The following is an 18356-nucleotide window of genomic DNA, read 5'->3' as shown; positions in this document are numbered from 1 at the left end:
TCCCTGCCAACAATTTATCTCACTGTGATCTGAGTAGGTCAATACAGATTTTTCATTATGCAAAGTTGAAAATTTTGTGAAATGTTAACAAATTTCCATCTTGTTTCTATTCAATATGTCATAAAGCAACAGTGATCACTTCCATCAAATATGGTCTTTGATCAAAGATATCTTATTGGCAACCTAAATGAATTGCTTGCTAATTTATGTTTTACATTGAATAAAAAGTTCATTCATTTTACCATGTGTGGTTATTGGACAGTTCTAGATGTCAAAAAATTTGTGAATTAATTTAGTTACTTTACATGCATAAACTTAGATATCTGTTAATGTGTCATAAGGGGTAGAAAAAGGGGATTTCCAAAAATAGGATGTGTAAAACCCTATAGAATACCCTGAGATTTCCATTATTGAAAATTTTAAATTATAGTTTTTGAAGATTGAGTGTAAAGTCATTATATGGATCCAGGTTTTTGTATTGTGCATCCCATTTATGTTCAGTTAAAATTTACTTCTGTATGCTGTAATTTGTAAGTGTTCTGTCTCTGAAGCAACATAGTATATGTCATATATCTCTTACCCATGACAACCCTTTAGAAAACTATTATTATTCCTCTCATCTGTTTCCTCCTGACTGGACATTTCTGGGTTTTTCATTGTTCTTCCTTTGAAATTACTCTCAAACTCCTTTTACAGTGATGTAAATTCAGAAAAAATGTTTTACATATGGTATCTTGTCTGATCCTCTCAACAGTACAGTGATTTAAGATTATCATTTATCTAATTTTTCATATGAGGTAACTGAAAGTAGTCACTTGTTCAAAATCATATCTGAGTGAAGTTGCAGTATTTGAACTCATCTTCCTAATTCTAAATATCACTTTTTGGCCTTCAGAGTACACTTCCCATTTATTCTTCAAAAACAGGGCAAAACATTATCAACGTACTTCTTGAAACATCATGTTAAGCATGTATAAAATACTAGAATTATATTAAGGCTAATAAGAATTCAGTATTATTTAATGTGTTTTTTTTTTGCCGGCTAGACTTGTAATGTATCCAAATACCTCATTACCTTTTTGACAGTCCTGTCAAAATATCATTGTGTTGATTTGTAGTTAAATTAGATTAAAAAAAATTCTCATATATTACTGTTAAGACAAATCACCCCCAGTCTCATCTGTTAGGTTCATTAAAAAACAATTCTTAAATACAGAAATCCTAGTTTGTATATTTATCTTTAGGTGATTTAATATTTGTACATTTTCTTGCTTTTTCCAGATCCTCAAATTCCTGATTCCCTAGAGTAAGGGAGAAATTGTTGCCAAAAGTCATATCATCCCTTTAGTGGACAAGCATGTTTCCCTAGTTTTATAGAAATCACAAAGTCAGATCCTGGACAGGGCTGGGGGGGGAGTTCTGGAGCAAGAAGGCTTCTGACACCATCCCTGGGCCCCTCTGGTCTGAGTCCCATTACAACTCAGACATCTTCCCTTACAAACAAATGGAAACTACTTCTGGCTCAGGCCCAGGTGTGTAAGCAGAAGAACCAACCCAGCTGAGGAATATCCTCAGGCCAGGGTAAAGCCCACCATTGATTGAAGACAAAAGAATTCAATAGCTTCAATTCCTGCCTTCAAGGAAAGGGAGAAGGCCTCAGCCAAGGTCACAGACACTCCAGAGAAAGCAACCAGCACCTCCTACTGGCCAGCCAGAGAAACTGTACTCAGTGAGTAAAGCCTTTAGTGATCCCAAGACCGGGGAACGAGCCCCTCCCCAACTCAGGTCTTATCAAAATGAAGAAGGGTCAATGGAAAGGTGGATCCATAGAAAAATTCTTGGAAGGAAAAGACTCTAACTCAGAGAGACCTAGAACCTCTGAGGAGAATACAATCTGGTCTTCAGCACAGAAAGACTTCCTTGAAGAAATAAGGAAGCCATTTAAAAATCAACTGGTAAAGTTGGGAGAAACAATTAATACCTTGCAACAAGAAAATAAACCCTTAGAAAGTACAATTTGAGAAATATAAAATGAGAATAAATCTCTCAGATCTTCAAGTGGGCAAATGCAAAAAGAAATTAATTCTCTCAAAACATCAATTGGTCAAATGGAAAGCTCTTTCAAAACTAGAATTGACCAATTGGAAAATGATTTGCACAAGGTTAATGAAGGAAACTCCTCCCCGCAAGAAAAGAATGGAGTCTACAGAAACGAATGACTCCATGAGACAGCAAGAGACAGTTAAACAAAATCAAAAAATAGAAAAAATAGAAGCAAATGTAAAATACTTCATCAACAAAACCACTGACCTCGAGAATAGATCGAGGAGGGGCAACCTGAAAATTATAGGACTATCTGAAAATATTGAAGAGAGAAAAAAAGCCTGGACTTAATATTACAGAATCTAGTGATGGAAAACTACCCTGATATCATGGAATTGGAGGACAAGGTAGAAAAAGATCCTAAAATGAAAACATCAAGAAATGTTGTGGCCAACCTCCAGAACTATCAGATAAAAGAGAAAATCCTGCAAGCCTCCAGAAAGGTACAATTTAAATATCAAGGAGGCACAGTAAGGATCACACAGGACCTGGCTGTATCAACATTAAGGTATGGAAGGGCCTGGAATGAGATATTTCAAAGAGCAAGAGAGCTTGGAATGCAGCCAAGAATCTACTTTCCTGCAAAGCTGAACCTTCTCTTCCAGGGAAAGTGGTGGACATTTAACGAAATGGAAGAATTCCAAAAATTTTTGATGAAAAAACCAGAGGTAAATGGAAAATTTGGACATCAAACAGGAGGTTCAAGAGACACAAGAAAAGGTAAAAAAAATAGTGGTGGTAAAAGGAAAAAAAATGCAATCCAGTAAGTTGAAACTGGCTATATCCTAGCATGGGGGAGGGGGGATGATTCTCATGAATCTTGAGAATTGTAACTCTAACAGAGAGAATATACCTAGTCAGAAATGATGAACATTCATGACCTATCCATGAGACTGCTATCTAAAGAGATGTAACTGGCTTTAACCCCACTTGGGAGAAAGGCCCTAATAACTCTCAGGAATGTTGACTCTATTTGATAGAATATACTGAATTAGATTGACAGACACTTCAAATTTTCTGAGACTCAGATAGAAAAATCTAAAAAACAGTACCTCCTTAAAAAGGGGGACAGGAAAGGGAGTGGAGGAGGGAGGGGAGTGAATGGGGTAAATTTCATTACACTAAGAGGTACAAAAAACCCTATGGTAATAGAGGGGAAGAAGGGAGCAGAGCAGAAACACCTGAATCTTCTTCTCATCAGAGTTGGCTTACAGTCAACCTACATATACTCAGTTAACTTATAAAACATCTAACCTTTCATGTATTAAAAGGGGAAAATGGGAAGGGGGATGGAGAAGGGGAAGGGGTGTGGAGGAAAAAAGGGGAAATAACAAAAATAATAGAAGGGAAAAGGGAAAAGGGGAAAGGGGAAAGAAAGGGGAGGGTGTGATATAGGAGGGCAAACAGTGAAGGAGGTGGTATTCAGAAACAATATACTGGGGAATATGGATAAAGGAGGGAGAAAGGGGGAAAATACAAATGGAGGGAAGATAGCAGGGAGGGCAATAAAGAATTAGTAATCATAACCTTGAATGTAGATGGGATGAACTCTCCCTTAAAATGTAAGTGAATAGCAGAGCTGATTAAAAACCAGAATCCTACAATTTGCTGCTTACAAGAAACTCATTTGAAGCAGAGAGATACATATAGAGTAAAGGTAAAAGGTTGGAGCAAAATATATTTTGCTTCAGCTGAAGCAAAAAAAGCTGGGGTAGCAATCCTTATCTCAGACAAAGCAGCAGCAAAAATAGATAGTGTTAAAAGAGATAAGGAAGGAAACTTTATCCTCCAAAAGGTACCATAGGCAGTAAAGTCATTTCAATATTGAATATATATGCACCTAGTGGGATAGCACCCAAATTCTTAGAGGACAAGCTGAAAGAACTACAGGAATACATAGACAGCAAAAACTCTACTAGTGAGAGACTTCAACCTCCCGCTATCAGATCTACATAAATCGAATCATAAAATAAACAAGAAAGAAGTTAAAGAGGCAAATAGATTGTCAGAAAAATTGGATAGGGTAGACTTATGGAGGAAACTGAATGGGAATAGAAAGGAATATACCTTTTTCTCTGCAGTAGATGGAACTTATACAAAAATTGACCATGTACTAGGACATAAAAACCTAATGATCAACTGCAGAAAGGCAGAAATAGTGAATACATCTTTCTCAGATCACAATGCAATAAAAGTCATATGAAATACTGGGCCAAGGAGATATAGACCCAGAGCAAATTGGAAACTGAATAACCTCATTTTAAAAAATGAATGGACCAATAAACAAATTACAGGAAGAATTAACCATTTCATCCTAGATAATGATAATAATGAAACCACATACCAAAATCTATGGGATGCATTCAAAGCAAATCTCAGGGGATATATTATAGCTCTAAATGCTTACATGAATAAATTGGAGAAAGAGGTAATCAATGAACTAAATATGCAACTTAAAATATTAGAGAATGAACAAATCAAAAATACTCAATTAAATACTAAATTAGAAATTTTAAAAATTAAAGAAATTAATAAAATTGAAAGCAAAAAAACTATTGAATGAATAAATAAAACCAAAAGTTGTTATTATGAAAAAAAACCAATAAAATTTATAAACCTCTGGTCAATTTGATTAAAAAAAAGAAAGAAAAAACCCAAATTGCTAGTATCATAAATGAAAAAGTTGAACTCACCACCAATGAGGAGGAAATTAAAGTAACAATTCGAAATTATTTTGCCCAACTCTATGTGAATAAATTTGATAATCTAAGTGAAATGGAGGAATATTTACAAAAATATAAGGTGCCAAGGTTAAATGGAGAAGAGATTAAATATGTAAACAACCCTGTATCAGAAAAAGAAATTCAACAAGCCATTATTGAACTCCCTAAAAAAAATCTCCAGGGCCTGATGGATTCACAAGTGAATTCTACCAAACATTTAAGGAACAATTACTTCCAATCCCATATAAACTATTTGGAAAAATAGGGAAAGATGGAACTCTGCCTAACTCTTTCTATGAAACCAATATGGTACTGTTACTTAAACCAGGAAGAGTTAAAATAGGGAAAGAAAATGATAGACCTATTTCCCTGATGAATATAGATGTAAAAATCCTAAATAAAATCTTAACAAAACGCTTACAAGTCATCACTAGGATAATACATTTTGATCAAGTAGCATTTATTCCAGGAATGCAGGGTTGGCTCAATATTAGGAAAACTGTTAGTATACTCAATTATATCAACAACAAACCTATCAGAAATCATATGATCGTATCAATAGATGCTGAAAAAGCTTTTGACAAAATACAGCATCCATTTCTATTAAAAACACTAGAGAGTGTAGGAATAAATGGACTGTTCCTAAAAATAATTAGCAGTATCTATCTGAAGCCATCAACAAGCATTATACTCAATGGAGAGAGGCTAGAGGCATTCCCAATAAGATCAGGAGTGAAACAAGGGTTCCCATTATCACCACTACTATTCAATATTGTATTAGAAATGTTAGCATCAGCAATTATAGAAGAAAAAGAAATTGAAGGAATTAGAATTGGGAAGGAAGAGACAAAACTCTCACTCTTTGCAGATGACATGGTGGTCTACCTAGAAGAAATCATCTTAAAAACTATTGGAAATAATTAGCAATTTTAGCAGAGTTGCAGGTTATAAAATGAACCCTCATGAATTCTTAACTTTTCTATATATGTCTAGCAAGAAACAGCAGGAAGAGCTAGAAAGAGAAATCCTATTCAATGTAACCTCAGGCAATATAAAATATTTGGGAGTTTATTTGCCAAGACAGACTCAGAATCTTTTTGAAAACAATTATAAAACACTTCTCACTCAAATTAAATTAGATTTAAATAACTGGGAAAATATCAACTGCTCATGGATAGGGCGAGCTAAAATAATAAAAATGACAATTCTACCAAAACTAAACTATCTGTTTATTGCCCTATCAATCAAAATTCCAAAAAAATGACTTTAATGAGTTAGAAAAAATTGTAAGTAAATTCATATGGAGAAATTAAAAGTCAAGAATTGCCAGGAGTTTAGTGGAAAAAAAGTGCAAAAGAAGGTGGCTTAGCCCTACCTGATCTAAAATTATATTTTAAAGCATTAGTCATAAAAGCTGTGTGGTATTGACTAAGAAATGCAATGGTGGACCAGTGGAATAGATTAGGTGTAAAAGCAGTAAATGATTATAGTGATCTGCGGTTTGATAAACCCAAAGAGTCTGGCCATTGGGATAAAAACTCCCTCTCTGATAGAACTGCTGGGATAATTTGAAGTTAGTATGGAAGAAACTTAGATTAGATCAACACCTCACACCCTTTAGCAAGACAAGATCCAAATGGTTACAGGACATAGACATAAAAAACAATACGGTAAGCAAATTATTAGATCAAAGACTAGTCTATCTGTCAGATCTATGGAAAGGGGAACAGTTTTTGACTAAGGAAGAGTTGGAGACCATCACCAAAAACCAATTAGATGATTTTGATTACATTAAATTAAAAAGCTTTTTCAGAGATAAAGCCAACGTAACCAAGATCAAAAGAAATGTAGTACATTGTGAAATAATCTTTAGAATTAATGATTCTGACAAAAGACTCATTTCTAAAATATACAGAGACCTGAGTCATATTTTTAAAACAAAAACGCGTTCCCCAATTGACAAATGGTCAAAGGATATGCAAAGGCAATTTTCAGATGAGGAGATCAAAGTAATCCATAGCCATATGAAAAAATGCTCTAAATCATTAATTATTAGAGAAATGCAAATTAAAGTTTTTCTGAGGTACCACCTCACACCTCTCAGATTGGTCAGTATGACCATGAAGGATAATGATCATTATTAGAAGGGATGTGAGAAATCTGGAACCATATTACACTGTTGGTGGAACTGTGAACTCATCAAACCCTTCTGGAGAGGTATTTGGAGCTATGCCCAAAGGGCAACAAAAATGTACATACCCTTGCACCCAGTAATACCACTACTGGGTCTATACCCTGAAGAGATGAGGAAAAAGGGTAAAAAACATTACTTGTACAAAAGTATTTATAGCAGCCCTGTGCTGCTATAAATGTCCTTCAACTGGGGAATGGCTTAGCAAACTGTGGTATATGTATGTCATGGAACACTATTGTTCTATCACAAACCAGGAGGGGCGAGATTTCAGGGAAACCTGGAGTGATTTGCATGAACTGATGCTGAGTGAGATGAGCAGAACCAGAAAAACACTGTATACCCTAACAGCAATTTGGGAGTGATCTTCAACCTTGAAGGACTTGCTCATTCCATCAGTGCAACAATCAGGAACAATTTTGTGCTCTGTGCAAAGGAGAGTACCATCTGCCTCCAGATAAGGAGTTGTGGAGTTTGAACAACATTGAAACAAAATAAAGACTAAGAGAGTGCTATCTGTGGGCGTGTAGGGGGAGGGATGCAAGATTGGGGGAAAATTGTAAAACTCAAATAACATCTTTAATAAAAATAAAATAAAAAAAATCATGATGTCATTAAAATTTTTTAAATGTATACAATGTTCTTTTGCTTCTGTTCATTTTACTCAGCATCAATTCATGCAAATCTTTCCAGGCTTTTCTGAAATGTCAGCTTTCATGATTTCTTATTAACAATACTGTTCCATCACATACATACAACACAGCTTGTTTAGCTATTCCCATATTGATGGGCATCCCCTCAATTTCCAATTCTTTGCCCCTACCAAAAAATACTGCTATAAATATTTTTCCATGTGTGGATGTTTTATACCTTTTCATGATCTCTTCAGGATACAGACCCAAGTAGTGGGATTGCTGGATCAAAGGTTATGCACATTTTTATTGTTATTTGAGAATAATTATAAATTGTTCTCTAGAAAGGTTAAATCTGTTCACAATACTATCAACAATGCAATAGTGTCCCAGTTTTCCCACACACTCTCCAGCATTAATTATATTCCTTTCTAGTCATATTAGCCATTATGAGAGGTATGAGATGTTAATTTAGTATTTAATTTGAGATTTTTAATTTGACATTTCTCTAATTTTTTTTTATTTTCATGCTCAGTTCATCGATCTCTTTGTTTTATTCATGCAAGCATTTAGAGATATAAAATATCCCTTAATTACATTATCTCTTTCCTTTAAGTTTTGGTATTTTATCTTGTTATTGTCATTGAAACATTTGAAATCATTAAGAATCTATGATTTTTTTGTGTGATAAATTCATTTTTTTTTAGGTTTTTGCAAGGCAAACGGGGTTAAGTAGCTTGCTCAAGGCCACACAATTAGGTAATTATTAAGTGTCTGAGACCAGATTTGAACCCAGGTACTCCTGACTCCAGGTCTGGTATTTTATCCACTACACCACCTAGCCACCCCTGATGAATTCATTCTTAAAAATTATTTTATTTAGTTTCCAATTAGCTTTAGGTATATCTCTCGATGGCACTTTATTGCATAGTATTTTTTATTACATCATGGTCCAAAAAGTATGCATTCAATATTTCTGTTTTCCTTCATTTGATTATGAGATTTTTGTGCCCTAATCCACGGTCAATTTTTGTGTAGGTACTATTCATTGCTGAAAAAAGAGGTATTCCTTTTTATTCCCATTCAATTTTCTTTGGAGAGATATCATATCTAAATTTTCTAATATCCATTTGCTTTCTTAACTTCCTTTTGGTTTATTTTAAGGTTAGATTTATCTAATTCTGAGAAAAGGACACTGAGATCCTCCACCCATAGAATTTTTCTGCTCCAGTCTTTTACCATTGCTCTGTCTGTATCTCTTTGCTTCAAAGATGTTTCTAGATAGCAGTATATTGTAAAGTTCTGCTTTTTAATCCATTCTGTTGTCCATTTCCATTTTATGGAAGAGTTCATCCTATTCATATTCACAGTTATAATTACTAACTCTTTATCCCCTTCCATGCTTTCTCTCCTCTCTTTGAATTTTCCCCTTCCACCCCTTTCTCCCTTGTCCTCAGTGTTTTGCATCTGAAAAGCAAAATGGCTTACTTCCTCCCACAATGGTTTTAACCTTGTTACTTTTCATCCCACTTCAGAAGGAATTTCTGGAATGTAACCTAGAATCTTGAACCCAAGAGCCATGCCTCTAAATCTTGCTTTTATCCAGTTTTTAATGTCATATGGGTTAGTCTCTATTATGGAGTTAGGATTGAAAATATTTAATGAAATCAGTTCAGCATCACAGATATATAAGCAAATTCAGCAAAAAATAATTATTGAAGTACTGTGTTAAGTTTTGGTTGCGATGATTAAAATCCATACAGTCCTTATACTATGTGAGTTTATAATATATTAAAAATGGGGAAGAAGGAAGCAATGTTCTGCATGTATAAATAGATATTTAAAAAGGTAGGCTATGAAAAAGAATTATATAATGCATTATATGAAATCCGAGGAGTGGAAGTTTACTTCCAATTGAGTGCATTAGGGAAGACTTTAGGGATCCCTGAGCTGGATCTTGTCGGAATACATAAACTTTTTTTTTTCTTTTTTTAGGTTTTTTTTTGGTAAGGCAAATGGTGTTAAGTGGCTTGCCCAAGGCCACACACCTAGGTAATTATTAAATGTCTGAGACCGGATTTGAACCCAGGTACTCCTGACTCCAGGGCCAGTGCTTTATCCACTATGCCACCTAGCCGCTCCACATACATAAACTTTTTAATAGAAATATGTAGAGTGTGTAATCCAGGCACACATCTCAAAGGTGGATATTTCATTTAGGTACATAACTGAAAATGAGGAGCCTTAAAAATGTCCTTACTTTGGGACTTCCTAATTAGATTGAGTTGCTCTTAATTTTAAATTCTAAGAAAAACCAGTGCCAGATGATCCTCTGAGTTTAGAAAAACTCAAATCAAAGAGATCCCTAGGAACAAAGCATGTGATTTCTCTTCTTGAATCTGGTCTGCACTTTCTCTTGCAATAAAAAGGTGTCACAGAGATAGTCATGATCTTATATAAATCTCCATATTGAATTAGCATGTGTACAGTACTTTTATCTCTTCCATTGTCAAATCTGAATAGGGAAAAGAGAAACTATTAACAGCTAACACATTGTTCTTCATTAAGAACCAGGTATATGGCAAATCATCTCCTTTATTTTCTGACCTCAAATTATCTAATTAAAGTAAAGGTAATACTTTTTGATACTTTATTCATGTACACTGGACTTGGCTTCAAACTGAGTCATACAGTTATTCCTCATATGCTTCTTTTTCTATTCCAGCCTATGATGTCATTTTTTACAGCTGTGGCTTTCATTCCATTTAATTTTTTTTTTCTTGAATTCACTTTCTCAGGATTAATAGGTATTGAATGGTGTTTTTGATTTGCACTTCATGTCAGCTACTTGTAGCTCTTAGGTAGAGAGGTTTATGGTCAAAAAAATAAACAAAAGAAAGTAAGACAACTTTCCATGTAGGAAGAATGTAATATATAACAGAAAAGCAAAGATGAAAAGGAAAGGTAATCAAGGGAAGAGGGAAAAGCACTGCCTAGTTAACATAGATGAAAGAAAGAATCAGCTTCTTGAAAAATAAATGGAATCATTCGACTTCAAGTTGCAATTCAAAAACAATTGTGGATATGTGATTCCATTCTCGTGTTCCTTGTTATAACTATTTTGTTTATTTTTAATAAAGTGTTAGTTCCTTTTGGATGGATGGGGAATTTTGCCTGGATTGATTAAACTGCAAATTTGATGGTCACAATCATACACTAATTGGTTGGAATCTGTCTCAGTTCTGTTTTGGCAAAGGATCTTTGCAAGATTGTCCTGAAGCCAAAGGCATAAGAAAGCCCAGTTCTAAAATTTTAGTGTGAGAATGTACACATCAAAAGTCAATAAATTTACCAAAATAGACCTTGATTTGTTAATTCTAAAACTTAAAAAAAGTGATGAGAAATGAAAATAATGAAAATTAAGGTGTCACACAAATACATGCAAATGGTATGTGTGTGTGTACACACATGTGCATATGTATATCTTCAGAGAAGCTGTTGTTAAATATTTACTAGCACACTCCTGATTCTATAATATTTAATAGCTCTCTTTGCCAATTAATTAATCAGTCCCCCACTCCTCAAAGTATATTTGTTTGTTTGTTTGCTTGTTTGCTTGTTTTGATAATAATTCTGACCCTATGGAAAGAGTGAAGGAGATGGAGATATTTTTAAAGTAACTTAAAGCCAGGCATCTGTTTTGCATCTGTTTTGGCTCTCTTATAGCCTCAACAATATGACTGAATGGTGTTGGACATAAAATATAAATACATATAATCTATTTTATTGGATAATCAAATCAGTAAAGATTGTAGAGATCTTTTTTTTTTATCTGTAGAGATTGTAGAGAATCTTTTTTTATTTTAAAGATACTAAAAACTCTTCTCTCTGTAATGTTTTAAGGTTAGTGAAGTGCCTTTCCTCCTTCCAACAAGACTGTGAAGTAAGTAGTGAATGACTGCTTATCAACATGCAAAATGAGGCAATAAAAGCTCTGAGATTTTGAGTTACTTGCTACTGAACTAGCTAGTAAGTGACAGAGGCAAGTTTTTTTTTCAGGTTACTATAAATTTTATTTTTTATTCTCATTTTGTACAAATTTTTTTACATTAATAAAATATTCTTGTTTAAGAGTAAACGAAATACCCCTTCCCCTCCATGAATATAGACTTGCTTGAGTGATAAAGTAAAGGGGAGAGAAAAAAATTAAAATAAAAAAATAGTAATAATTGTAGGTATAGCCAGGTGGCGCAATGGACGAAGCACCAGCCCTGGAGCCACGAGCACCTGAGCCCACATCCAGCCCTGTAGACACAACAATCACCCAGCCATGTGACATGCAAGCCACCTGATCCCCACTGCCCTGCAAAAACCAAAAAGAAGAAAAAAAAAGACCCCAAATAAAATCAAATAGTAATAATAGTAGGGGTGGCTGGGTGGTGGACAGAGCATTGGCCCTTGAGCCAGGAGCACCCAGATCCAAATCTGGCCTCAGACACCCAAAGACCATCCTGCTATGTGGCCCCAGGCAGGCCACACAGCCCCATTTGCCCTGCACCCTCACCCAAATAACAATAATAAAAAATGTACTTCAGTCTTTGTTCCAACACCAACAACTCTGTCATGGGTGGATCACATTCTTTATGGTAAGTCCATCACAAAAGTTACTGCCATATTTTTCCAACGTTGCCATTGCTGACCACAACTCCCTCCTTTCTTATTTCTCCATGACTATGTACTATATTTTCTCTCTCCTTTCACTCTGACTCTGCTGTAGGGTCGCCAAGTGGCACAGCAGACAGATCCCTGGTCCTGGGGCCCATACCACTCCTTAGGCCCAGAATCCACCTGGCCCTATGGTCCTGGACAGGCCTTCCAATCCCAGCCCCTTGCAAGAAGTAAAAAAGGAAATGTGTTATATCTGAACACTCTCCCCCATGGTCCATCCTCTCCTCCTTTATTCACATCCCATCCCCTTCCCCCCTGCTCCCCCCTCCTTCTTACTCCAGATGTCTATACCCCATTGAGTATATATGCTGTTTCCTCTCCTAGCCACCTCTGATGAGAGCAAAGGTTCCCTCATTCTCCCTTGCCTCTACCCTTCCATATCATTGCAATAGCTCATTGTAATAAATAAAAACCTTATTATATGAAATATCTTGGCCTATTCCCCCTCTCCTTTTTCTTTCTCCCATTATATTACCCTTCTTTCTATTGACTCCATTTTTACACCATATTTTATCTTCAAATTTAGCTTTCTCCTGTGCTTCAACTATAAAAGCTGCTTCTACCTGCTCTATTAACTGAGAATGTTCATATGAGTATTATCAGTGTCATTTTTCCATGCAGGAATACATGCCTTTCATCATCATTGTGTCCCTCATATTTTCCCCCTCTCCTCCAATCTCCATGCTTCCCCTGAGTCCAGTATCTGAAGATCAAACCTTCAGTTCAGCTCTGGCCATTCCAAAAGGAACATTTGAAATTCCCCTGGTTCATTGAAAGTCTTTCTTTTTCCGTTTAAGAGGACATTCAGCCTTGCTGTGTAGTTCATTCTTGGCTGCATTCTAAGCTCTTTTGCCTTCTGGTATATTATATTCCAAGCCCTATGAGCTTCCAATGTAATTGCTGCTAAGTCCTGTGTAATCCTGACTGCAGCTCCCCGGTATTTGAACTGTGCCCTTCTGGCTGCTTGTAATATTTTCTCTTTGACTTCTGAGTTCTGCAACTTGGCTATACTATTCCTAGGGGTTGTTTTTTTGGGATCTCTTTCTTGCAGGGATCGGTGGATTCTCTCCATTTCTATTTTGTCCTCTGCTTCTAGAATATCAGGGCAATTTTCCTGTAGTAATTCTTTGAAAATGATGTCAAGGCTCTTTTCCTGATAATGACTTTCAGGTATTCCAATAATTTTTAAATTATCTTTCCTAAGTCTGTTTTCCATATCAGTTGTTTTTTCAATGAGATATTTCACATTTGCTTCTAATTTTTAATTTTTTTGGTTTTGAAGTATTGATTCCTGATTTCTGGTAAATTCATTGATCTCCCTGATTCTTTGTCTGAAGGATTTGTTCTCCTCAGTGAGTTTTTTTATCTCTTTTTCCATCTGGCCAATTTTGCTTTTTAAAGCATTCTTCTCCTCAATAACTTTTTGAACTGTTTTATGCATTTGACCTAAGCTGGTTTTTAGCGTGCTATTTTCTTCATCCTTTTTTTTTTGGATTTCCTTGACTAAGCTGCTGACTTCATTTTCATGTTTTTCCTGCATCTCTCTCATTTCTTTTCCCAGTTTTTCTTCTAACTCCCTCATTTGATTTTCAAAGTCTTTTTTGAGCTCTGTCATAGCCTGATCCCAGTTTCTGTTTTTCTGGGAGTCTTTAAATGCAGGAGCTTGTGTTTCCTCATCTTCAGACTGAGTATATCCGTCCTTCTTGATATCATAGATAATATATTTCTCAATGGTGTTCCTCTTTTTTTCTCTGCTTTCTCATTTTCCCAGCCTAAGCCTGTTTTTGTGGTGCTTCCTGAGCTTTTGGGGCACTCCCACGAGGGTCTCAGTGTGTGAGGCTCTGTCCTCCCTCCTGTCCTGTGAATAACCATATGTACTCCAGTCTGCCACAGGCCTGAGGTGGAGGGACCTGCTGCTGTTCTGTGTGGGGGCCTAGACTGTGATCAGTATCTGAATGTGTTCACAGCCCCAGAGTCCTGTTCCAGTGTCAGAGGACAGAGCTCTGCAGTCTCTCTCTCTTTACTCCCCTCCCTCTGCTCAATTGGCTCATGCCCTGGAGTCTCCTGCTTACTGGCTCTGCCTGCTTCTGTTCCTGGATCTGGGCTGCTTGAAAGACTATGCTGCTGGCTGTGTGCCCTGGGGGCTGGGCTCCATGTGCTTGCTCTGGCAGAGGTCCCCCGCTGTTCCCCCACTTTGTGCTCCAGTGATCCCCGGGGTGTAGCTCAGGAGACACCTCTGCTGCTGTGAGCTGGGGCTCCCAACCCCTGGGGCTGCTTCCAGGAGGCTGAACTTCTTTCCCTCTGGTGGGATGCCCCTCTGGTGGGCTGCCCCCTCCAACCCCGGGGAGCAGACCCTTTCTGCTCTTTTCCAGGTTACCTTGAGTAAGAGAACTGCCTCACTGCGTCCTTCTGTGGGTTCTGTCTCTGAAAAGTTTAGAGTCCTTAGCTTATGGGTTTTATCAGAGAGCACCTAAGACACGCTCTCCTTGTTGCCATCTTGGCTCTGCCCCCCAGAGGCAAGTTTTTCATAACTCCAATTGCAACATTAGATATTCATACTCAAACTGGATCCAGAAATTGGAGATGAGGCTCATAAAGCATAAATACTTTATCCAATGTCACAATTTTGTAGCAAGTTGTAATTGTCAATCTGTTGAATCTCCGCTAACCTATCTAGGTCACTATAACATAAATATTTATAAAACTCCCATTACATATTAAGTACTACATTAAAATATTTTCAAGTTCTATTAGAAATATAAGAAATCATTATAAAAGCAAAGCTAAAAGTTTTTGCATCAAGAATTTCTTATCTTTCTACTATTTTTAAAATTTTTTATCTTTTTTATTTTTTATTTATTTAATTAAGGCAATGGGATTATGTGACTTGCTCATGCAGTTGAGCAATTATTTAAGTGTCTGAGGTCGAATTTGAATTCAGGTCTTCCTAACTCCAAGGTCAGTGCTTTATCATCTGTGCCACCTAACTGCCTCCATTTTCTTATTTTCTAAAAAGTCTGAATATAGAAAGCAAAATTGCAGTCATTTAGATGAATGATGCCAAGGAAAGTTTGGATTAGGTAAAAAAAAATCTTGAATTAGAGAAGGTTAAAAAAGTAAATTTAATACTGTTTCTTTCAAATATAAATAAAGAAAATCAACCCAAGGAGGCTAATAAAACGTTTGGTTTTTGACACCAGAATTTTAAGAATATTTAAAATAAATAAATAGGAATTATTTATTATACCTGTATTTAGAACTGTTCAGAACCTTGAAAAGGCTTGAAAACATTTTCTTTTATTACTTTTTCTGAAAGTGCAAATGATTAATTATAAATGCAATATAAAATAGCAATAAAATCAAATAAAGTTGCTTTATTTTCATTTACATGAAAGCAGTGTCAAGAGAAATTATCATGCTTTTAAACATAATAATACTTTCCCCATAATCTCTTTATTGGTTTTCTTTGTTTTTGTTCAAGATTCTCCTTAAATAATTACAATGAATAAATATTTCCTTTTTCTATTTTTGGTTATTTCAAAGGCTTTTAATTTGTAAATTTGTATTCCTCATTTTGATATTAGTTATTTCTTTTGTTGAATTCAACTTCAAGAATGTGAAAAAAATTATTAAATTAATGTGACAATTGAAAACTAATATTCTTACAATTTTCTTATTTACTGATAAATAATGCCAATATAAATAAAATGCTCTTTCTGGAAGTAAAATGAAACTCTCAGAATTTTCTCAAATTTGGAATCCACTGTAAATGGCTGTTTACCGAGTATCATAAAACTGTTTCATAGAAATATTCCATTAGATTGTAATTTTATCATCAGAAATCAACATTATTTTTTCCACAATTCCTTCAGTCTTGTGGTTTGCTGTTTTTCATAATTTTTAGGATTTGGGTAAGTGCCCAGTTTTAAAATCTTATTTATATATATATATATATATATATATATATATATATATATATAGAGAGAGAGAGAGAGAGAGAGAGAGAGAGAGAGAGAGAGAGAGATAAATATATATATATATATAGAGAGAGAGAGAGAGAGAGATAAATATATATATATAATTTTCATACTTTTCCTTTTTGGTCATCTTGACCATTCTGACAGGTATGAGATGATACCTCATAGTTATTTTAATATGCATTTCTCTAATCAGTAATGATTTGGAACTTTTTTTTCATATGATTATGAATAGCTTTAATTGCTTCATTTGTATATTCATGTCCTTTGACCATTTATCAATTGGGGAATCACTTGTAAACTTATAAATTTGATGCAATTCACTATATATTTTAGAAATGAGATCTTTATCAGAATTCCTAGTTGTGAAAATTGTTTCTCAGCTTTCTGTTTTCCTTGAAGCTTAGCATCATTTGATTTTGTAAATGGAATTCTTTTAAATAACATCAAATTCATCCATTTTGCAATTTATATTGTACTCTATTTCTTGCTTGATCAAATATTTCTACCCTTTCCATTGGTCTGACAGATAGAGGATTTCTTGGTCTGTTAATTGGCCTATGGTGCTGCAATTTATATCTAAATCCTGTACCTATTTTAACCTTATTTTAGTATCGAGTATAACATATGGGTCTATGATTAGTTTTTGCCATTCTATTTCCCATTTTCCCCCAACAATTTTTGTTTACCTGGGAGTTTTATCATAGAAGTTAATGTATTTGTGTCTGTCAAACATCAGTTACTGTTGTCATTTGCTAATGTTTCTTTTGAATCTGTTTCTTTCTTAGCTAGGTAAAATAATTGTTGTACATTGGTGTGGCACTGAATAAGCAATTTAATTTGAGTAGAATTGTCATTTTATTTTATTAGCTCTAACTAGCCACGAGCAATTGACATTTTTTCAATTATTTAGAGCTGACTTTATTTGGGTGAGAAGTGGTTTGTAATTGTATTCATACATTTTCTGAGTTTGCCTTTGGAGATAGATTCCCAAGTATTTAATGTTATCTGCATTTACTTTAAATGTGATTTCTATTTCTAACTCTGGCTCTTGGACTTTGTTGTTCATATTTAGAAATGCTGATGATTTATGTGAGTAGATTTTGGATCCTATTCCTTTGTTGAATTTATAATAGTTTATGTAGTTTTTTAGATGATTTTCTTGGGTTCTCTAAGTAAACCATCATATCATCTGCAGAGTAAAAACTTGGCTTCTTCGTTGCCAATTCTGCTTCCTTCAATTTCTTTTCTTCTCTTATCAGTAAAGCTAACATTTCTAATATTATATTGAATAATAACAGTGATAATGGACATCTTTGCTTCGTCCCTGATATTACTGGAAAATCTCCTTGTTTGGAAATTCTAACACATCTAAAACTATAGTATAAAGCAGCATTCATCAAAACTGGCTGGTCCTGGTTAAGAAATAGAATAATGTATCAGTAAATTAGGATAGGTTAAAAAGAAACTGCAGTAAATAACTACAACAATCTATTGTTTGACAAAACCAAAGACTTCAGCCTTTGTGATAAGAACTCTATATTTGACAAAAACTTGTTGGAAAAACTGTAAAATGGAAAGGCAAAAACGAGGCATAGATCCAGATCTCACACCCTATACCAAAATAAAGTCAAAATAGCAACAGGATTTAGACATAAAGAGCAATGTCAGGGATAAATTAATAGACCAAAAATACTCTATCTGAGCTAAGGAAAAGAATTATAAACTGCAAAATGAATGATTTTGACTATATTAAATTGTAAAGGTTTTTCACTAATAAAATCACTGCTGCCAAAATTAGAAGGAAAGCAGGGAGCTAAGAAAAGGTAACAATCTTCACAACTATGAGTTCTCATAAAGGGTCATTTTTAAGAATATTGAGAATTGCATCAAATTTATAAGATTACAAATCATTCCCCATATGAAAAATTGTATAAAAGGATATGAAGAAATTAAAGCTATATATATAAAATCATATAAAAATATTCCACATCACTATTTC

Source organism: Macrotis lagotis, chromosome 4, assembly GCF_037893015.1.
Source record: "Macrotis lagotis isolate mMagLag1 chromosome 4, bilby.v1.9.chrom.fasta, whole genome shotgun sequence".
NCBI classification, from domain to species: domain Eukaryota; kingdom Metazoa; phylum Chordata; class Mammalia; order Peramelemorphia; family Peramelidae; genus Macrotis; species Macrotis lagotis.
The sequence above is the reverse complement of the archived record's forward strand: the minus strand, read 5'-3'. Positions refer to the sequence as shown.